This window comes from Suncus etruscus, chromosome 14 (genome assembly GCF_024139225.1).
Source record: "Suncus etruscus isolate mSunEtr1 chromosome 14, mSunEtr1.pri.cur, whole genome shotgun sequence".
Classification (NCBI taxonomy): Eukaryota; Metazoa; Chordata; class Mammalia; order Eulipotyphla; family Soricidae; genus Suncus; species Suncus etruscus.
In genome coordinates this window covers 45,319,485-45,342,958 of record NC_064861.1, presented here as the reverse complement: position 1 = coordinate 45,342,958, position 23,474 = coordinate 45,319,485, and the positions used below count along the sequence as shown (strand labels likewise).

The window sequence follows — 23,474 nt, the reverse complement described above, 5'->3', positions numbered from 1 at the left end:
CTGGATCAGCCGTATGCAAGGCAAACACCCTACTGCTGAGCTGTCGCTCCAGCCTGGAAAGCAAATTTTTGAAAATTACTGTATATCCATTGAAGTCATTAAGGCAATGGCAGCAGGTTTATTAAACTATTGTTAGCCATCCATTCTGTTATTTTAGTTGTTTTGAGACATTAAGTGACCTCAGTTACACATTGATATGTTCCTATAGAGCAGTGCTTCTTAATTATTTTCTGTCATGTCCCCCTAGAAAGAAAAAACATTTTCCACGCCCTCTGCGTGACTGTAAATAGCATTTTTATTTAAAAAAAATTTTAACCTGCAAAACAAAAATACATAAAATAATTTGAGCTGATTTTTTTAATCAGAGGTGATGTCTGGATTAATGGCTACAATGAGCACATTTTGCAATGCATAGCTTTTCGAAGTGGGGTTTGAAGCAGGACACAGAAACTCAGCTCCAGAGACATACAAAGTCATAAACATGGGGTTTAGCTTGTTATGACAGTGTTTGCCAAAGTCAAATGTGCCCCCTTACTGAGCCTCGTGCCCCCCGGGGGGGTGCACCCCACTATTTGAAAAGCACTGCAGTATAGAGTTAGCAACATCAAACAAATAAAGTTGTCCAGAAATCCAAAGCAATATCATTGTTACTGCAGGTTTTTTGGAGCGTTTTCAGTTTCCAGGCCTCCTGGAAGAAGAAGGAAGGAAGGAAGAAAGAAGGAAAAAGGAAGAAGAAAGATGTGGTTGCCCACAGTTGCTCAAAAAGAAATGGTGATATTAGCTCAAATACTGGCATACCTGAAGTTTGGTCAGATTGATGTCTCTCAAGAGAATCGTAGCAGAGTGGTGAGGCATTGCCATAGGCAAAGCAGTGATTCTGGGTGATGGATGTAGCAAGTATGGCGTTGGTTTGGCTGAAGCTTGCCTGCCCTCTCCTTCATAGATTGTTATCTTCTGGCTATATGGCTGGTGTATCCATGATTTTTCATGGTTTGGTTTAATTTTTTTTTTTTGAGTCTATCGAGTTGGGCCAGTGTGAACATGGTGACTGTGTTTTCCTCTTCTTTTATCTTGTATGAAGCTTCTTTCCTGTACCTTAGTGTCTAGTGTGTCAACTATCATTTCACTTACTTGTGACAGAAGTGGGTTTTCATAGTGAAATAGAGTCACTAGAGCATATTTAAGACAAAGGAAGGGGACAGGAGAGAGAGCATATAGGGATAGTGCACATGTCCCAGGCTCAGGATTGATTGATCCCCAAGAACACTTGGTCCTTCATATAGAACACAAACATGTAACCCTGGTGGCTGCAAGTACCATAGGTCCAAGTTACACAGTATCACCAGGTCTGCACCCCTGGCTCAAGTTACCTTCCAGGTCTCAGAACAGTGATGAGACATCTCCTATTAATTAAAAAACTAAACTAAATTGAACAGGGAAAGACTTTAACAAATTATCCATATATGGAAAGCTGAAATTGACTATATAAGACAAACATGCACTTAATATCTACTGTTCATAATAGGCTTTTTCATAGACCCACTCTATTCTACACTTCATGTGCTCTTGAGGACATGGAGAGGGGGCAGTTGTGAGTAGGTACCTTCATTTTCTAAGAGAACACAGTAAGGTCTCATTTAGATCTGTCAATAGATTCTTAGAAACAGCAACTTGAAGCAAAACCAATTTCTAACAAAAGCAGGTTCTTCTTTGACAAATTTGTTCAATATTAGCAAGAATTGTTTATTTCTTTTGAAATAAAGTTATCTAAGAGTTTGCTATAATATGACTCCAACAAACTGTACTATTACCCCAGAGATAGGCAGAGTAGGAAACAGAGGAGGGTATATGAGAGTTTCTGCTTCAGAAAACAATTTTTTTTCTGTATAAATGGGAAGAATGGTTTCCACAGAAAAAGCAGATTTCAAAATTGCTGAGAAAGGACACCTTTCATCCAGATGATTTTTAAAGAACTGACCTTCTTTTCTGGATAACTGATAACTGTTCACTTTCCTCAAATAAAATACAGCCACTTATATCAATAAAATGTCTTGCTAATGACCTTTGCAAATTGCTGTTTCTCAAGGGCTAATGTTCCCATCCATAGGAACAGCTGTCTTCTAAGTCCAAGTCTACCTGCTGATTAGTATTTCAAGATTGCTGTGCATGTTACAAGAAGGTAGTTTCTCTCAAGGAAACTTCTGTCACAGCTTAGATAATGAGTGACAGAGTAACTGTTTTACTTAGTATAGTCAATGACAGTGGTAGGATCCTTCTAGAACCCCCATTCAACACCAATATGTTCCTTATAAAAATGGCATAGTATTTGCCAACAAACTACATACATCATTAATAATACCTAAAATAACCTCTAGATTACCTCTGATACCTCATACATACAAATGCTTTACAAATGGCTGCTACACTATATTGTCTAGGGAATAATAAGACAAAAAGTTGATGCTGTGCAACCATTATAGGACTCTGTAGAACCTTGGTTGGTTGCCTCTGCATATGAAGGCAACCTACTGGGGATATTCAAGATTCATTTTTGGCAACAGCAATGCCTGTCTCTTACCTTCCTCTTTTACTCTTTCTTATGCTTGCCTCTATTTCTTTAAACTACCTATCTCCTCTCCTGGTATCCATCTGGCTCATTTGTTAGCTGTGAAGTAACATGTGTGTGCATGCACCAACCTTTTAACAATTGTTTCAAAATATACCATAACATGGCAACAAGAGTGTCCATGTTTGATTATGTACACCATTAGTCAAGATTGTGTGACCAGGCATTACTGGGTAGATTTGGAGATTTACATGCAGATGTTACACAACAGACACTAATATACATTTTGTAATGAACACAAACATTGAAAAGTAAAAATTCCCAAGAGATTTATACCATACCCTACTGGTCTTTAGGAACAGCCTGCTTCTTTTTATTTTTGTTCAATAGATGTAGTTTTGAACCACACCTGCTGGTGCTCAAGGGCTTTGTGCTCAGGAGGGACCCCTTGTGGTTCTTAAGGGACCATCAGTGGGGCCAGGAATCCAACTAGGATCAGCTGCTTACAAGGTAAGCACCTAACCTCCCTTCTATACTATCTCTTCAGTCCCAGCCTGCCCCTTCCCATAGTATCTTGGAGGGAAGAAGGATTTGCTTATAATAGATTTAGATATCAGACATCAGAGGATGGACAAAATAGGTGTGTGTGTGTTTGTGTGTTTGTGTGTGTGTGTGTGTGTGACATGATTCAAGAGAATGCAGCCACAAAGTGAGTTAGGGAGCACAGAAGGCAAAAGAAGATTCTTCAAAGGAGGCAGGATAGTAACAGCATTGACTAATGTCAACACCAGTTTGTGGGTCACTCTGTGGGCAGAACCAAAAACATGTAATAACCTAACTTTGAGCTTAATTTGTTGCCTGGCCTGACCATTGAGAGACAATCTTTCTGTACCTTAAAAAAAACCATATTGCTTAGAGAAAGATGGCATAAATTGAATTAGCTCTCCTTTTTGCTGCAGCCTGTGAATGAATTTGGCTTGCTTAGATAATGGAGGAGGAGAGGGGAAATAAGTGCCAGAGAAACAATGAAGAAAGGCAAAATGACAAACCTCAGGTGCTTAAGGCTCTGATTCTGTTCCATAGAGATGCCATTTCAGCACCAACCACTACTGAGTTTGATGGTAGGGCAGAGCATTGGATTGACTTCCTAAACAGGTACCTAAGGAACAATGTGGATCTTCCTCAATCAAAAAGAAATGTATCAAAGCCTACTTCTGTGCTCTGAACCTTGAAAAATCCATCTTACTCCAATGGAACCTGGAAAAGACCAAATGTTCCTAGATCCACCCTGACACCATGTAGTTTACTTTCCTTGACTTTTTATATGGAAAACCATACATAGTACATGCAAATGAATAACTACAAATAAAGTTGACCATAAGGATGTTTAAAGATAAGTCTTGGAGATAAAGACTTGGAAAGAAGAAAGATATAGTCAAAGTGGAAAACTCAGAGATTATAGAAAAAAACAAGCTGGCAAAATATGTTTATATGGCAAAATATGTTGACCACAAGTCAAGCTTCTCAATTCACTGATGTATATGAAACTGAAATTCACTGTGAAATAATAGTGACTCATAATAGCAAAACCTTTCTTGTAGGATAAGTTGTTAAGTGCCACATACTTAATCTTCAAAACATAGTGGTTCATACTACCTTTATTTTTATTTTACATATAAGGAAATAGGTACAAATGTAGTCATGACAGCCTTATTATTGTTGAACTGGCTGGTGACAACTGTGATGCTGGTAGCTGGGGCTACAGGCTCCAGAATCTGCCATCTCTACCAACCTCTGGGGACCAACATGATCAAGAGTTGGGAAACAAGAGTTTTTGGAACCAACATGTACATTGGGTAAGGCATTGGCCATGTATGTGGCCAACCTGCGTTAGATCTCTAACATCCCATATGGTGCCCAATCCCACCAGGATGGATCCCTGAGCTCAGATTCAGGAGTAAATCCTGAGCACTGTTGGGTATAGTCCAAAAAAAATTTAGTGTTTCCATCCTCAGATCAAAAGCCATTTAGACTAGGTTCTTATTTGCTTCCTTGCTAATCAGTATTTTGTGGGTGGGATGGCTGTGGGTATGACCACTTAATAGAGAGGCAGTGTACTCTTCTCAGCCATTACTAGAACTAGATAGGATTGCTCTCTGAACAAGAATGCTCTAATCTATCGATTAAATATCATGGCTTGTCAAAGATCTGCTTTAAATGTTGTGTTTTTTTTTTAAATCTTAGCATAGACAAAGTAATGTTTGAGATCTATTCATTTTAGAGACTAGCATTACCTCCAGAGGCACTGAGATTCATCATACATGGTAAATATTTGTTTGGACAAATCTTAAATTGAGGATCATTTGATTGAAAGGTAATTGTTTCCAACGCAGCTAAATACGTTTAGCTGTCACTGCCACATCACAATTGATGTGTTATCTTTATTCTGTTTTTTTTTATATTTCTCTTTCTTTAAAAATACCCCAAACATTTTTCCTATGACCTGTTCTTAAATTAATTTCTTCACCAATAAAAAACAATGAAAAATTTTTCCTCCAAAGACCCAAAACATTTGAATTCCCAGAAAAAACATTTAGTGTTAGATTTCACAATAACTCAGGATGTGAAGGACTGAAGATATAGTACAGGGTTGAAAGTGCTTGCCTTGCACATGGCCAATACCGATTTATTCCCTGGCACCTGAGTACTACCTGGAGTGATCCTTGAGCTGGGTATTACCAAACCTCTTTTCCAACACTGCAAAAAACTAGCAAACAGAAGCCAGAGCAGTAGCACATTTGCCTTGAATGCAGCTGATTCAAGACGGATCTTGGTTTGATCCCTGGGATCCCATATAGTTCCCCAAGCCAGGAACAATTTCTGAGTGCATAGTCAGGAGTAACAGCTGAGTGTCACTGGGTGTAGACACCGCCCGCCCCCCCCCCGCCCAAAATAAGAAAATATAGATCTATACAGAACTATGCTTTCTGTTTCCAGAGAATTTAGGCAAATACAGACTAATATCAGGAAAGCTTTCTAATGTTAATCTTCCAAAATTAAGTTTACTTTTAGTAAAGAAATAAAAAGTATAGAAGAAAATATTTAACAGTTCTCCTTCAAAGATAGTGACCAAAGAAGAGAAATATTCTTTTTCCATTAAGCACAGAGATCTGATTCTTATTAGATCTGCTTCTAAGTTCCTTTAAATTCTCTGGCCTACGGGCTAATACTTATTTCCATGACTTCTTTACAAATAACAAATATGATTTTTATGGCTAATTTACACAGCAATCTGTATTTCTATTTATTCCTCACTTTTGGAAAAGTTAGTGGCCAGAAGGGAAAAAAAAGAGAAAAAATAAAAAAAAGAAACCCTAGATTCTCTTAAAGGTAATTTGTTCAAACACTTCCCTCTCTATTTTTTTAAATAATAAGTTTAAAAATCTATTATTATAGAGTAATTGCTCATCAAATTTCTTTTTAAAAGTCAAAGCAATTTTCAAATTATAAAGAACTTCTCAAATGTGTCTAGATAATTATGAGGCTGCATTTTATATAGCTCAGTATCTCACTAGGCTGCAAGGATTGTTGTAACTTTGCCTTTGAGCCCAAGATTACAACTACATTCAAGTGTGAAACACCAGGTGATGCATGTTAAATATGTAGCAATTCTGAGGTTACAAATATATCACATATGGAAATGATCTACCAGTTCCCTCTCTATCACCAGCTGTTAGAATTAACAGAGATTAATTTCATCCAAGGTTTCAAGAATAATAAAACTGCAAAATATAAAGAAAGGTAGATGGATGAGCCAGAGAGATAGTACAAGAGTTAATGTGCTAGCCTTACATATAACTAACCTTGGTTCAATCCTCAGAAATATGGCCCTGAAAACACTTCCACGAGTCACTCCTAAGCATAGGGGAAGGAATGGCCTCTGAGCACTGCTGTATGTGACCCCCGCTCCCCAAGAAAGAGATAACAACAGATTGGGAGCAAAAGAAAGAGGAGAGAAAGAAGTCCAAGACTGTGACTTCAACAAAATCATTGCTGGTTGTTTAAGTGAAATGGTTAAAGACATATGGAAATCTAGAATCTCCAGAAGATTTCTTGCCATTAGCCATCAGCAGTACTCCCCTAACTAACATTTGGAAAACGTCTATTGTGACCATGACTGGACAGATAATACAGGGGATAGGGCACTTGCTTTGCAGGCAACTGAACTAAGTTCAATGACAGCCTCCATATATATAGTCCCAAGTACCACCAGGGGTGACTTCTGAGTGCAAGAACCAACAGCACCTCCAGAACATCAGTATATGGGGCTTAAAAACAAAACACAAATAGGCTATTGTGATTTAACCCCCTCAACAAGTCACTCACCAAAGTAAGCAACCCCATGATGCTTCTTCTGATTTCTTCCCACAACTTCAGCCTGACAAACAGCATTCAGAAATTCCCATTTTTTTTTTAATGTAATGAATTGAGGGGCCAGAGCGATGGTTCAGTGGTAGGGCATTTTCCTTGCATGCGGCTGATTCAGGACTGACCTTGGTTCTATCCCCTGCATTCCATATAGTGCCCCAAGCCAGGAGAGAATTCTGAGTGCATAGCCAGGAGTAACCCCTGAGCATCACTGGTGTGGCCCCCCCCTCCAAAAAACAACAAAATTTAATGCATTGATATGTACTTAGAAACCTGATTGTGAGTTTTCTTTAAAAAAAAAAAAAGAAAGAAAGAAAAGAAAAGAGAAAAATGAAGGCCAAGGTCTAGGAGAGTTAGCAATGTGGGTAAAGTTCCTGCTTTGTATGTAGCCAACCTGGGCTCAAGTTCTGGCACCACATATGCTGCTCTGAGCAATGACAGAAGTGAACCCTGAATCAGAGGCAGGAGTGAGTAAAGACTCACTCACTCCTGAGTCTGCTGAGTTTGGTGAAAAGAAAAAGAAATAAAAGAGGGGAGGAAGGAAGGAAGGAAGGAAGGAAGGAAGGAAGGAAGGAAGGAAGGAAGGAAGGAAGGAAGGAAGGAAGGAAGGAAGGAAGGAAGGAAGGAAGGAAGGAAGGAAGGAAGGAAGGAAGGAAGGAAGGAAGGAAGGAAGGAAGGAAGGAAGGAAGGAAGGAAGGAAGGAAGGAAGGAAGGAAGGAAGGAAGGAAGGAAGGAAGGAAGGCTAATTTTGTAACCTCTTAAATTGTGAACTGAATTGAATTGAATCTAGGAAAACTGGAGAAATACTGAACTGGGATTTCTACACTGATAGCGTGTGTGTGTGTGTGTGTGTGTGTGTGTGTGTGTGTGTGTGTGTGTGTGTGTGTGTGTGTGTGTGTGTGTGTGTGTGTGTAAAGAACTCTTCCCTTTTATATTTAATTCTTCAGTCTAGGGTTAGCATCCTTGGGTCTCTTGGACACTTCCAGGCTCCTGGATCCTCTGAGATCTCTTCCCTAAGACACCTAGAGAGAAGCTGTTGGGAAATGGACGGGTTTGCTTTAAACATCGCTTCTCTTGTCCCGACGCTCTGCACTGCACTCCCCCCCCCCCCATACAGTTGCCGGCTGTGATCTGCTGCCTTTCAACTTGGAATAAAATACATTACTTATGCAGCGAATGTTTTTAATGTAACAAAGCAAAGGAATAAAAATGCCTTACAACAGTTTTATTAAAAACAAATTCCCACAGTAAATACATATACACTCCGTTTCTGGGAGCAAAATAGCCAAGGACATCACTGCTAAGTGCTCTGGGAAGTGCTTATAAATTACTTGAAATAAAAAACATTGTTGCCTGGACATCAGGGATGAAATGCTGCAGTTTGTAATAAATTAACACAGAACTTTACTTCCCCTCCTCGAACAAAGCAGCCATTTGTCTGAATAACCCACATTCAGCTGTGAGTTATATTTTCACAACTCCAACTGCATTCATTTGCAAATTATTTTGCAGTTTTCATGCTCAAGTTTTAAATACCTTAAGAACTAATAAATAAAGCAAAGTAGAGCAAATAGTTGGCTTGTAGTTTAAAAACTGCCCTAATTTCTGCTTTTCTTTTGGCTTTCTTGCCATTCAAAGTTATTTTTATTTTTGTAAATGGCATAAAGTTTCTTTAAGCCTCATCGGAAAACTAAAAAGCTAAAATATATTTGGGAGCTGTTCAGCCGAAAGAGACATTTCCTTAATTTCATTTACTGGGTAGGTATTTGGCTAGCACTCATTTTACATTTTTAAGACTTTTCTTCTACTAATACTTTACTTTAGTGACAGAATAATTTATAACTATCTTTGAGATTTTTTTCCCCTATTGTGTGTAACTTTTGTCTACAAGTCTTGGAATTGGTTAGATTTTTTTCTCTTCTCTCTCTCCCTCAACTAGACTTTGTCCAGAAAAAAAAAAAATCTCAAAAGAAAAGTCGTGTCACTTCCCTTGAGTTATTTTGATTATAAAACAAAAACTCTGCAAGAAAACTCTTTTCAAACCTGTTCTGTAAAACAAAACGAACCGCTTTCCAGGTTCTTGAAAGAAAAATTTGATAGAAGCACTTATACATTCAATTTGAGGTTTGAAGGTTATTTTCCTGGCCAAAAAAAAAAAAGCCTGGCTTCCTTGTGCAGTTACCGGCTTTGTAGGATTTCTTTGCATTGTTTTAAATTAGGTCCAGTGTCGTCAATTGCACTGGATGAAAGTAATGTCACCATTCTCAGGAAGCCATTTGGGGAAGCAAAGTCCTCAGAAGCATGTAATTTTCAGGAAAGTGCCTCATAAAATATTTTTATAAAGTAGGAGTTGAAATCATTTAAAAAATCACTCTCTTTTATAAATCTGTTTAGAGAAGGCTCTTTTGATCCCCTCTTTCTTCTGATCTTCATCTTTTATTTTGCTCAGAGGTAAACAACATTTGCCTCATTTAAACAACGGCATTTGCCAGTGTGGTTCTTAAATAGTTTCCCAGTCACCCTACAGCTATTCATCATCACGTGGGATAGAAAAAGGAGACTTTGCATCCAAGACTTTTATCACCTCCCAGAAAATGTTTGTTGTTTTTCGCTTTGGTGATTTTACTCCCCTCCCAACCCCCCCCCCCCCGCCCCCATCTCCACCGGAGCTCCGGGGATTGTTTTAGGACATTTCAAAGCCTTTTGTGAAGAGGTCCTTCTGTGGAGAATAAGAAATGCTTGCTTTCCATGCCTTCCCCCCCCCCCCCAAAAAAAAAAAAAAAACAAACAAACAAAACAAACAAAAAAAAAAAACCCAGAACAAACAGGAGATAGTTCCAAATTCCCTTTTAATTAAGCTGTCTCCATAGCTTGTGCTTTGAAGAGAGAAGTTTCTAAACTGTAAAAATCGGGATGCATTTAAACCAGCTGCAACAGATACACCGCCCTCTGAACAATCCTGGGGTGGGGTTGGTAGCTGTTACCTGGAGGAGAAAAATGGGCAGTAATAACTCTCCGACGATCAGAGAGTGCAGAGATAATCCCAGCACAGCACCTCTGAACAGCGCCGTGGACTTCAAGCAAAGAGAAAATTGTTCCTCTGCCTCCTGTTTGCCACCTTATTTCTGCACACACACCTTTTGTCAGTCTGAAATTCACTCTGTGAGGACCGATTTGATGCTATTGGATTCTCTGACCGTCCATGCCGATTAAGAGCATCTGCTCAGGCCCTGAAGACTTCATAGCGGGCCACCCATCTGGTGTTAGGCTTGAGTAGGTGAAAATCCCTCAGCTTAGCACTGAATATTCTCTTTAAAGACATTTAAGTAAAAGGGCTGAGATTAGCATATGTCCCCCCAAGTGTCCTGTTGAACTTTCTGCGGGCATTACTCTGGGCTTCCTGGATGATGTCCAATGAGAGATTGGCTTGGAACTGTAAAATTAGCCATCTGCCTATTAAAAATGTAACCAGCTGCATCCGATGAAACACAGTGACTATTGAAATGAACTCATCCGGGAGAGAACTCGCATCCCCTGCTTGGACATTTTTCCAATCTACTGCTGGACTGAGACACTAGACAAGCAGAGCCTCCTGTCCTGGTTTGGAGGAAAACAGTGCAATCCAATAATGAAACACAAAACTTACAGGTTCGTTCAGTGGCTCAAGGGGTTTATTTCTCAGGTTGAACTGAACCTCCAGCTCAAAAATGCCTATTTCTCTGCTACTTGTTTAAAGCACATCTCTATTATAGAGAAAAGAAAAAGGAAAAAAAAAAAAAAAAAAACCAATCCCTTCTTGCTCTCCCTTCTTTCAAAGGGTATGTATAGCACATTCTCCCTAATTTTGGATATTTAAAAAAAAAAAACTTTAAACCCCCCCAACTCAAATTCTTGAAGCAACACAGAATACAAGGAGTAAAAGCCATAATTTCTCCTGCAAAAATCTGACTTTTGGAAGATATGAACATTCCATATTTACTACCAGATCTGCTTATTAAAAATGAGAACTTTCAATAGCTTGTGCTATTTTTTTCCTACAGCCTAATGGAGCATTAAAAAATAATTCATTAACTAATTAACAAAACTGTGTTTATTTACAGTATATAAAATGTTTCTATCAGGAAAATAACACACCATAATACAGCGAAACATCTGCAGCTTAATTTAATGCATTTACTAAATGACGAGAAGAAATCAAAGGATGTTTAAACAGCTACTTCTTTGCCTAGAAGCATTCAGGTTTTTTTTTTTCCTTTCTCTCTCTTGAGGCCATGAGCATCAAGATGCCCCTTGGGAAGCTAAGCTGTTTTCAAAGATGATCAGTTCAATATTCGTTATAAAATTAGGAAGTATTGGTGTTGTGAATAATTAAAACTGTTAGGCACTACATATCACTGCTTTGAAAGCACTAAGGGTTGGGGAGATAAACCATAAGAAATTTTTTTCTGTATGCTCAAATTTGGTTGGCTATGGACAGCTTCATTATATTCAACTTCATCTTTTTTCATTTGAAATTAGAAGCTCTGATTTGGTGACGTGCAAGATTTTTTCAAACATAAGTAATTAAGCTCAATTGAGGCTTCAGAGATAGTCAGCAGGAAGGAAGTTACTGAGCAAAGCTTAAACTCCAGCACCGTATATGATCTTCTGAGCACTGCCAGGGGAGCACTCCCAAAACACAGAGCCAGGAATAAGCCCTGAGCAGCTCCAGGGTGGTCCCAACAAAAAGAAAGTGCAATGAATTGATTTATTTGCTTATTAGATTGCCCTATTTTAACATATATTTTAATTTTTTATTATTTTTATGTTTTTATTTTTATTATTTAGCTATTTTTCCACTAACACTCTCCCTTACACTGCCTCTACATGGAAGGATTCAGAAGACAAAGAACATTCTACCTGTCTTTAAGTTTCATTCCCTTATCAATAGCCCAATATGAAAGAATGCTCCAGGAAAATAAAAGTCATACTAATAATCATATTACATAAAATTCAGGCAATTATGTAAGTTGTGACCTTTCAGAAAGAAATAGTATGGGTGTGTGTGTGTAGGAAACCCAAAAACTAACAATAATAATATAGACAAATATGATGTTAGAAAATTTCTTTTCCTTTCACCCTGCCTAATGTACAGGGTAAAGATAGAAATTACAAAAGAAGGGGCTGGCAAGGTGGCGCTAGAGGTAAGGTGTCTGCCTTGCAAGCGCTAGCCAAGAAAGGACCGCGGTTCGATTCCCCGACATCCCATATGGTTCCCCCAAGCCAGGGGCAATTTCTGAGCGCTTAGCTGGGAGAAACCCCTGAGCATCAAACGGGTGTGGCTCAAAAACCAAAAAAAAAAAAAAAATTACAAAAGAATTAGGAAAAAAACAGCTTTCTTTCTAATCTGAGTATCAACATTTGCTATAAATATGTGATGATAATAAAATGCTTTATTTCAGCTTTGCTCTGCAGAAGCCAATCCTGGCTATCTTTATGCTGTAGCGATCTGAATATTTAACCTCCACTGGACATTTTCTATAGTAATTTTTCAATTGTTTGAGATGCAAGCCAGTTTTAAGTCTCATAAACTACACAAAACAAGAAGAATTTATCACAAGTTGGACTGAAATTAGATTAGTTCTGCAGACCGCATTTACTGACCAGAATTTTTAAGCCATGCCCCTCTGGATTTATACACAAGGGGTAATGTCATTTATATCTATTAACTTATAGCACTAATATTTACTGTGGAGTTACTAGAGTGTGACCTTACCGTGCTATTGTGGATTAAGATTAGACTTTGATTTAGTTACTTGGAACAGTTAGGAATAGAGAGCATCCATATCACTGTAACCAATTTCTCTCACACAAGATCTTGAGGATTATTGAAGCAGGAGACCTACAGTTGGTCTGTGAATTTGGTATATATTGTAAGAGGAGGATACAAGGGTTTTCACTGCCTCCAGGCCCAGCTCCTGAAGGCTTCCCAATGTGCTAACACAAATCAATCTGAGCAGTCTCTTCAGGCCCAGAAACCTATTAGTTGAAACAAACAGATTCACAGGGACAATCCAGTCAAGTACTTCATTCCCCGTTTGTCCAGCAAGGTATCAATATGAACTTGCATCTTAACCAATCAACTCCTTCAATTAAGCAGGTTATTGGACATTTTTTGAACTTCTCTGCATGTATAGGATAAGGAGATACATGAAAAAATAAAATAGCCGTGGGGCTAGAACATAGAATAGTGGGTAGGGTGTTTGCTTTGTAGGCATCAACCAGGGTGTGATTCCCAGCATCCCATAAGGTTACCAGAGCACTGCCAGGAGTAATTCCTGAATGCAGAGTCAATAGTAACCACTGAGCATTACCAAGTCCCCCAAATCAAAAATAAAACAGTCTTATCGGAGTCGTCGAGGTGGCACTAGAGGTAAGGTGTCTGCCTTGCAAGCGCTAGCCAAGGAAGGACCATGGTTTGATCCCCTGGCGTCCCATATGGTCCCCCCAAGCCAGGGGCAATTTCTGAGCGCTTAGCCAGGAGTAACCCCTGAGCATCAAACGGGTATGCCCCCCCCACAAAAAAAAAAGAAAAAACAGTCTTATCAAGGAATTACTGGAACCTTGAACTTTTCAGGATGAATCCTGTCATTAGGTACCTCCCCTAACTTTTGGTTAGATATCACATAGTGCCAAATGTTTAAAGTGACAACTAAAGCAGTTTGGGTTCTCTCGACTACACCTCACTTCCAATCGACTTAGATATTTTAGAAAGAAAATTAAAAACTTGAACAAAAAATTACCTGAAAGGAGTCTCATTCTTTTATTAGATTTTCATGTTGAACCCATGATAATTATGTGCTAAACTAAGCTCATTGAATTCATCTCCCTGCATAGAATCTTCCATAGTTCCTATTACCTACCTACACAAACATACAAAAAAAGTTAGCATTTGTCTGTGAAAAATACAAAATGCTAGCTCAAGCTATTTCAGGAAGTCCCTGGCCCCTATACCCCCCGCTCTTGATCCAATTACTCAGTATCTGTGAATTATTTGCCTGCTTGACTTTTTCTAACACGAGGCCCCATGTAGGTTGGATTGCCAACCTAGCATTTGCTATTTTATCAGCCTGATTAATTTCCATTTGTCCCTCGGGCTCCAGTTCAATTTCAGCCATGATTGTGTCTGATCTATACAGGCTGGATCTATTGTGATCATCTTAGAGAAATTGCTTGCTCTGAAGTGTTAGATACAATGGCTATGAGTGCAGGTTCTGAAGCAAGACTTGTGAATTTACAGGCCTAGCTGTCTATTTGCCAGCTATTTGGCTCATTTATCCTCTTGTGCATCCATCTTTTTTACCCATAAAAGAGGCATACTGGCATTGATCCTCCTGTGCTTCAGTCTTCTTACCTGTAAAATGGGCATACTGGCATATAAAGATAAGCATGATAAGAATAAAATAAGAGAGGCTGGAGCAGTGGTAAAGCATCTGCCTTGCATGCACTAGCCTAGGAAGGACCGCAGTTCCATCCCCCAGCAACCCATATGGTTCCCCCAAGCCAGTAGCAATTTCTGAGCACATCGCCAGGAGAAACCCCTGAGCATCACTGGGAGTGGTTCAGAAAGCTAATATATATATGAAAGTAAGAAGTGTGCTTAGAATAGCTAAGAGTGTCTTAGGTGTCATTGATGGTTCCATCTTGATTTTCAACTTTCTTTTTTATACCCTACCCTAGGTTTGAGAACCTTCCTCTCCTTACCCATCTTCTGTTCTTAGCCTGGTAACTGATATATTGTCGGTTTTAAAGAAGGTTTTCTGAGTAACTTGCACAATACAAAATGAAAATGAATTGCATAAAGAAAAAATAAAAGCATGTGGTTGACACACAGAAAACCTGGCACCCCACTAACACAGATTATTAATAAGAAGCTACAAGTGAGTCTATTTCTCTAAGTCTGACATGTAGCCACTCATTGAGGAAAGCACAGAAATGATAACTTTTATTTATTTATTTATTTATTTATTTTTGGTTTTATGCCACACCTGGTGACACTCAGGGGTTACTCCTGGCAATGTGCTCAGAAATTGCTCCTGGCATGGGGGACCATATGGGACACCAGGGGATTGAACCAAGGTCTGTCCTAGGTTAGCGCAGGCAAAGCAGACACCTTATCTCTTACGCTACTGCTCGGGCCCCAGAAATAACTTTTATTTTAAAAATATCACTGAGCCTCCCCCACTTTTGGTGAGAATAAGCGTGATGCTAAATAAAGGTCTTTTATCAATTCATATTTATTGAAATCCAAACTACTTGTATCAAGCCTAGGTAGACTGTGGGTGTGTGGAAGCCTCTAGAAGGCAGAGCCCCATCCCATGTGAAACCCAGAATCTGGAGCAGATGAGTCTCCCTATGGGTGCTGACTCCTGTGTCCTTGAGATCAGAGCAGCATGGACATGGCCATCCAGCATGGACATGGACATCATCCAGCAGCCTATTGTGTGGACTAACTACATCCACCCAATCCACCCAACACCCAGGAAGCTGCTTTCCTTTCTCACTGGCAACTTCTCCATTGGATTTGGAAGCAGACTTGGTGGGTCTGGATGAAAGGGACTTTTGGGGACAGAAGATGGACCCTAGGAACTAGTTGCGTAAATTGAAATTCTACAAGGGAAAGCACGTGTACTTTTTTTCTCTCTGTGTTTGGATCGGCTTCTAAAACAGCACAACCTCCACTAACCTCAGTTACAACACTGTGCTGAAATGTTACTCCCAGGATTTGACATTTTCTTATTCTTCCTACTACTGTTTTCCCCTTTGTTGCTTTGAAAATATGAATTAATGATGAATACTAATGAGCCCTGTGACAAGGGTAGGCTCCACAAACGTTGGGAGTTTTAAGACTCCTGACACTAGCAACACTGGAAGCAGAAGAAATCTTTCCTGACTTTTGACTCCTATGCTCAAAGACATTTATTCCCCTTCATTTCAACTTTTTTCTTTTAAAGCTTTTAAAAGAATTTTTGTGAAAACCTTATGAATGAGACTTTGAACTTGTTTATAAAATTTTATAGGCCTACCTGGAACATACATGAAATTTCTTTTTTGAAAGTACTGTTGTATTTATGAAAATCTCTATCCATGACTTTTTATTGTTCTGGGCTTCCTTTCTCTTTCTTTTATGTCTCTTATACTTTAGAAACCATCCAATTATAAGGAAGAAAGTCCTTAATACTGAGCTTGCAATGACTTCCAAACTGATGCCAATCTTCCCTCCCTGCTCAATAAAAAAACAAACAAACAAACACCAGCATTTTTTTTCTGCTCTTGGTATCAAAAATAAATTTGATGATATTTATGGTACAAAGTTTTAGGGCCTCTATCTCAGCTCAATGATATATAGCTCCACATTAAATGCAAAGGAGAGCACCACTATTGACAAAAAGTACTTGCCTTGAACACAGCTGATCTAGGTTGAATTTCTGGAACGATTTGGCCCTTGATGATCTAAGGATGTGGGAAAACAAAAGTTAAAGAGAAGCCAAAACTAGCTACACTGTGAGGGATTTGGAAATTTGTTTTATTTTTGTCTTGGGATCATATCAGGTGTTTTTCTTTCTTTACACCTGGCTCTGAACTCAGGGATAAATCCCGAGTTATCTCACTCTTGATGTGGTACCAGGATTTGAGTCATATCAACTACAAGGCAAGAGTACTGACATTGCTGAGAAGGCCAAAAGCCTACTCTGCTTTCAGAGTTCAAATCCAAATCTTAGGAGTGGAGAGATGTGGCTCAACAGATAGAGCAAGGGTGGCGAACTTAAAGAGCCAAAATTTTAAACTGTGAGAGTCAGAGAACCACACCACGCAGTGACCTGCCAAAACAGAAAAACACTCACACAAAAGCATATAATTTTAACAATGATATATTAAAACATATTGCATTTTGCCATTTTGAATGAGGCTCAAAATCTTGCAGTGATGGTGAGGGTGTGCTGCGTCCTCCACACTAAGAACTAACAGCAAGATGTGATCCAACATGTGCCACACGGGTCCCCTGCTCGCTGGCCCGTGCAGTTGTTTCCGAGGACGCAGCATGGGGGCGGGACTGTGTGCTGGGAGATCTCTCATCAGAGGTCCCTCCTCAGAAGCAGCAGAACAAAATCCAAACTTGGCAAAGAGCCACAGTATACAAAATAATGATAAGAGGCAAAGAGCTGCATTCATTTTGGCTGGGAGCCGCATGCGGCTTTGGAGCCGCGAGTTCACCACCCCTGAGATTGAATTAATGACCATGAGTTTAATCCTTAATAGCACATGATTCTCTGAACACCTCTGAGTGTAGCACTGGGCCCAAGCACCATAGGCATAAGAAGTCTTCCTTCTCCCGACTCCAAACTAAACCACTGAAAAAAGAAAAAAAAGAAATGATGCTTCTACCCATCCAGACTCTCTTCATCTTCAATGTTCTTTGCTAACTATATTCTGCAGGCCAGAGGCTTCTACATCTATTTATTATAAGTAACATCAGGAAGCCAAAAGTGAGCAAAAGCATGATGGCTGATCAATAAATGGCATTAAGATACAGGCCAGCTGATTTTATCATCCACAACTGAACGGAAAGTTTCTTGGCACCATAAAAAGACCTAGGGGTGTGAAAAAGAGCATGCACGGAATCTGTAGTTATTCCCATGACAGTATACTTCAAGGGCGGAGAAATCCTATATCTCTTAGGCCAAGGGAATTCCCTTTATAATCTCCCCAATATTTATGGTGCCTATGCAAAAAATAAATAAATAAATAAAAGCATAATTTATTTTTTTCTTCTTTTTATTTTGTGCTTGTGGTTATTGTTTGGTTGTTGTCTTTACTGCTGTGGTGCTTTTTTGTAATCACTGGATTAGGTTTTTATGTTTGATTTTTGTTTTTTGTTGTTGTTTTGCTGTTTTGTTTTTTGTTTCTGTTTTTTTGTCTTTTTTGTCTTTTTTGTTTGTTTTGTTTTTGGGCCACACCCGGTGCTCAGGGGCTACTCCTGGCTATCTGCTCAGAAATAGCTCCTGGCAGGCATGTGGGACCATATGGGATGCCGGGATTTGAACCAACCACCTTAGGTACTGGATCGGATGCTTGCAAGGCAAACGCTGCTGTGCTATTTCTCTGGCCCCATTTTTTGTCTTTTTGTTATGTTTTCTTCTTTTTTCTCTTTCTTCTTTGAAATTGATAGTTATAACCTCTAGACCAACTCCTCCCTGCTTTTTGTTTGTTAGTTCGTTTTTACTTTTTTTCTTTCTTTGTTACTTTTTCTATTCCCTTTTTTTTTTCCAACAGAACCACATAACTTGAATCATCTGTTCTCCCTCATAAATTGAGGGGGGGGGGAATGGATGGTACCAAGACTAAATAGTTGTATGAACTAAAAAATGATCAGACTTAAACACTAAATCCAAAGTCACGACAACAGAATCAATATCCATTCTACAATAAGATATACACAGAGAAAACCACTTATACTAGCAATCCAGGAGGGCAATGGAGGGGGAAATAGGATGCATGCTGGGAATAGGGGTGGAGGGAGGTCAACATTGGTGGTGGAAATGCCCCTGATTCAATGGCACTATGTACCTAAAATATTACTGTGAAAGATTTGTAATTTACTTTGGTGACAATAACAATTATTTAAAAAAAAAAAAGATACAGGCCAAAAGGGCCCCATGATGAACTCTAGTTCTGATGATATGTATTCTGATTCCAACTCACATTATCTGCAAAATGAAGGATACTATTTGTAGCTCCTTCCTATAATTATCAAGATGCTTAAATTAGATAACACTCATAAAGGGTTTAGAATAGTATATGAGTAATAGAAAGAGCTCAGCAAATATTTGTCATATACATAAACAGGTCAAGAAAGAAAGTAACCAAATTACCCAGTAACCCTTATTTATTAAAAAATAAGACTTTGTGAGACTTAGCAGTAGAATACAATTTTCTTGCCCATAACTTATTGAATGCATAATGACTTCAAAGTAGAGTAAGAGTTGCTTCAATTGCCGGTGTGGGGTAAGGAGGAAGGACACTTGGGATATTGGTTATGGGAATGTTGCACTGGTGAAGGATTTTATAATATATATATGTATATATATACACACATATATACATATATATATTAAAAATAAAAGGCCTCCCAATTCTTACCACAGGCTATGTTCTTTACACTGACTGTATAAAGAGGAGGTACAGTAAATGCACCCCACATACACCTCAACCCAGGCCCTTTGCCTGGTCTGTATTGTCAATTGGGGGACAAAAAAATCAATTGTCTCCAATTAAATTTTTCAACCTGCTTTCTCATGTCTGCTACACCCATTTACCCTACCCATTTTCTAAGAAATGTCTTCATTAAATAAGAGGTAATTTGACAAATTTACCCTCTCTGCTATACAGTGGTCCAAGTGGGGGTGATAGAAGGATGAAAGCTTACATGGACACCAGCATATCCCCATCCTTGTAATACTTGGGGAGATGGGTGCTGAAAAACATCTATATAAACTGCACTAAGAGGGAAGACTTGATTTGATTAAAAGTATATCTCTCCAGGACTCAGAGAAATAGTACAGAGGGCAGGACGCTTGCCTTGTACATCCCCAACCTGGGTTTGGGGGCCAGAGTGATAACATAACAGTAGGGCATTTGTCTTGCATGCTGCCATCCCCGGACGGACTCAAATTCGATTCTTAGCATCCCATATGGTCCCCAAGCCTACCAGGAGCGACTTCTTAGTGTAGAGCTAGGAGTAACCCCTGAGCACTGCTGGGTGTGGCCACAGAACAAAACAAAGACAAACAAAAACAAGCTGGGTTTGATCTCTGACATTTCATACGGTTCCCTGAACCTGCCAGGATTAATTTCTGAGTGCATAGCTAGGAGTAAGCCTAAGCATCACCAGGTCTGCCTAAATCCCCACAACCTCTCTCACCCCAAAGTGCATTCCTCCCCGTAGAGAGGTTAAAGTGGTTGCTTTACATCTGGCTCACCCTGGTTTGATCTTTGGTATCACATATGGCTCTCCATTCAGAACCCCTAGTATTACTAAGAGTACATAGAGACAAGAATAACCCCCAAAACACACACATACACACACACACACACACACACACACACACACACACACACACACACACATCTCAGTATGTGAGTCCGGTCTATACAAAGTGCTCAGTCCAAGTAGATTCAACTCTAGACTTCACCTCTAAATAACCACATAACTAGAGTTAGTTTCTTATTCCCTTTCAGCCTCAGTTTCCTCATCTATTAAATGGACATGAAAACTCATTCAATGCATTGTCTGATTTCTTGTGTAGAAAGAACTCATAATAAGGCTTGGTACACTATAATATATGAGCTTCACTGTAAAGAATAGTGAATTCAAATGTGGCTCAAACACAATGCTTTTGTGTTGATCTCATTTTAGTCTCAAAGTTTATAAATATTTTGTTTATGTATTAACTTTTTGGTCTGAGTGCCACACCTAGTGCTCACAGAAACATGTGGTGCCTGGGTTCCAATCCAGAAATTCTGCATACAAATCTAGTCTTTGAGTCATTTCCCTGAGTTCAAGAGATAAATATTTTGACCTTGGTCAAGTTACTTGCCATTAGTGTTGTCAAGGCAAAGAAGTGCTTATCTGTATTATTGATAAAAAGGTCAGTGAACTTTTATGAGTTGGGTCTATACAAAGCTCTCAAAAGAGAATCTTACAAAGTTTCAACACCTGTCCCAGACTCACACAGTTGACTAATTAGACTTGAATCACAATTAAACCCAGGTACTTTTTTTACCACTTACCATAATGACTTATGCAGTGTCTAGCATTATAAGCATTCAAATTTTCTAATCCTTACTGGAAAGACCTGTATAATCTTATTTTTTCTGTTTTTCTTGCTCTCCCTCACTCCTCCCTTAACCTTATTCCCATTATTTTTCTCTGAGTCTACCTCCTTCTGTTTATCTCTCTTAGTCTCCATCACTTTCTGTCTCTCCACTCATCTATTATTACATTGGCAGTATATACCCATTTGGTTTAATGCAACAGAAAATACTCAACTACACTTTAAAAAAGTTATAGTCTTATGGGTCATGAGATATGATCCTTTGTCACAGCCAAGAAGTAGTCACACATCACATGACCACACAGGACTAACTGACTTCGTCATGGCTGGTCTGACTCAGCCTGAAGCCAAAAGGAAAGCAAATGTGGTTAATTAAAACAGCAAGAAATGTTTAGACTGTGTGCAACCGATAGGCCCGCCACCGTCTCCATGTTTTCCTGGAGATGGAATTCTGCACACAACTTGAGTATCCTAAAATCCTTCAGGATATTGTCAGAGAGAGACTGGAGGGGAAGGAATTAGCACTTTCAGAATTAATCTGGTGGCAGACTTAAAGAACATTGACTGATCAGAGAAGACAAGTAATGATTTCCAAATTCTGCTGCTATTTACACTTCACATATAACGTTGAAATCTAAAGCACTACTCTTGCAAAGAGAGAACAAATCTTGTATTTCTTCATAACTCCTATAGATATGGAGTCCAGTTCTCACCTGGGTTGCGTATTGGAAAAATGGAGAATCCAAAGATAAAACAGTCAGCATTAGTCATGTCTGAGCTAGGACAACAGAGGTAGTACTTGGATCTTGGATAAAAGATTTCAAAATGAACACATATCTAAGAAATATAAAGTTCATGAGAGATTTGGAAGTAGGACAGACAGACTGGAGAGAGGTTGTTGAATACTGCATCCTCCTGCTAACTTTTCTTTCAGTTTGATACCAGCCAATTGGTACAAGACACTAAAAAGAACTGTTCACTTCTAGGAGCATGAACAGGCAGGATTCCTAGAGCAAATAACATTTAACAAGTTTGTTTGAGGGGATAGGCTTTACAAACTCCTTCAAGAAATGAGTATTCTTCCAGCAAATGAGAAAATACCACTCATCTTTCTTCCTTAAATACCATAAAATCTTACTATTTAGTTAAAGTTACTATTACTATTATATTAATTACTACTCCTTAATAAAAAACATAGAACATTCAAAAGCTCATCATTACTTATTATAAGATAAATCTAAATTTAAAAAGCAGTGAGCTATTGTCTCACATCAGTGAGAATGGTACATATAAAAAAATGAAAATAATCTATGTTGGTGGGAATGGTGTAAAAAAGAAACCTTTGCAAATGGGTGTGTTACCTCACTCAACACATATGGAAAACCAGTATAAATATTTCTCAGAAAAGGAAGAACAGAGCTGCCTTATGACCTGTCCATCTCACTTCTTGATATCTATTCCGAAGACATGAAAACTTTCATACAAAAAGACATATTCACACCATTACTTATTGTGGCATTTAGCACAATAGTTAAAATATTGAAACCTAGATATTCAACAACAGGTGAATGGATAATGAAGATATGTATATACAATGAAATATGTAGCTAAAAGAAATGATGAAATAATCAATTCATTGCAATGTGAATGGACCTTAATTGAAGTAAGTAAAGAGAAGAGCAAATGCTAGATCATCTCATCATCTCCTACAGAATAACAGCACAAGGGAATGCAAGGTAGGAAAGGTACTAAATTATTCTGGAAACTAGATTATAGAAGTGAATATGGTCCCTGATCACCTCTTAGTGTATCTCCAAGACCAATGTGCTTATAAACATATAAATATACAGATATAAATATTCATGTAAAACTTATAGACAAAACAAAAGAAAAATCAAGAGTGCATCAATAATATAACTAAAGTTATCAAAGGGAAAGAGAACAGAAAGAGGGAGAAAATTAGAGGGATCAGTAAAATAAAAATAAATAAATATTGGAAATACGAGATCCTAAAAATAGTAAAGAATGACCTTCATAAAAATAATAGCATCGGGGCCGGAGAGATAGCATGGAGGTAAGACATTTGCCTTTCATGCAGGAGGTCATCGGTTTGAATCCCAGCGTCCCATATGGTCCCCCGTGCCTGCCAGGAGCAATTTCTGAGCCTGGAGCCAGGAATAACCCCTGAGCACTGCCGGGTGTGACCCAAAAACCACACACACACACACACACACACACACACACACACACACACACACACACACACACACAAATAATAGCATCATTTTCATTGGGTCAGATTTTCTATCTTCTTTCTTTTTTATTCCTTTCTTTCTCTTTTTTCTTTTTTCTTTCTTTCTCTCTTTTTTCTTTCTTTCTTCTTTTTCTTTCTTTCTCTTTCTTTTATACCAGGGCCACACTCAGCAGTGCTCAGGACTCAGAAATTACTCCTGGCATGCTTGAGGAACCATATGGGATGCCAGGGATGAACCTGGGTTGGCCACATGTAAGGCAAATGCCCTACCCACTGTGCTATTGCTCTGGCCCTTGGGCCAGAATTTCTGACACAATGATCTTTTTTCATGATTCATGCAGGTATTTGATGT

General features: G+C 38.8%; 1 non-coding gene across 1 annotated transcript; it reads left to right on the top strand.

Annotated features, from left to right (window-relative positions):
• Positions 1–19,157: 19,157 nt before the first annotated feature.
• LOC126028780 (small nucleolar RNA SNORA51) lies at positions 19,158–19,288 on the top strand. Its single transcript, XR_007502494.1, has one exon. It is a non-coding gene; the product is annotated as a small nucleolar RNA SNORA51 (small nucleolar RNA).
• The last annotated feature ends 4,186 nt before the right edge of the window (positions 19,289–23,474 follow it).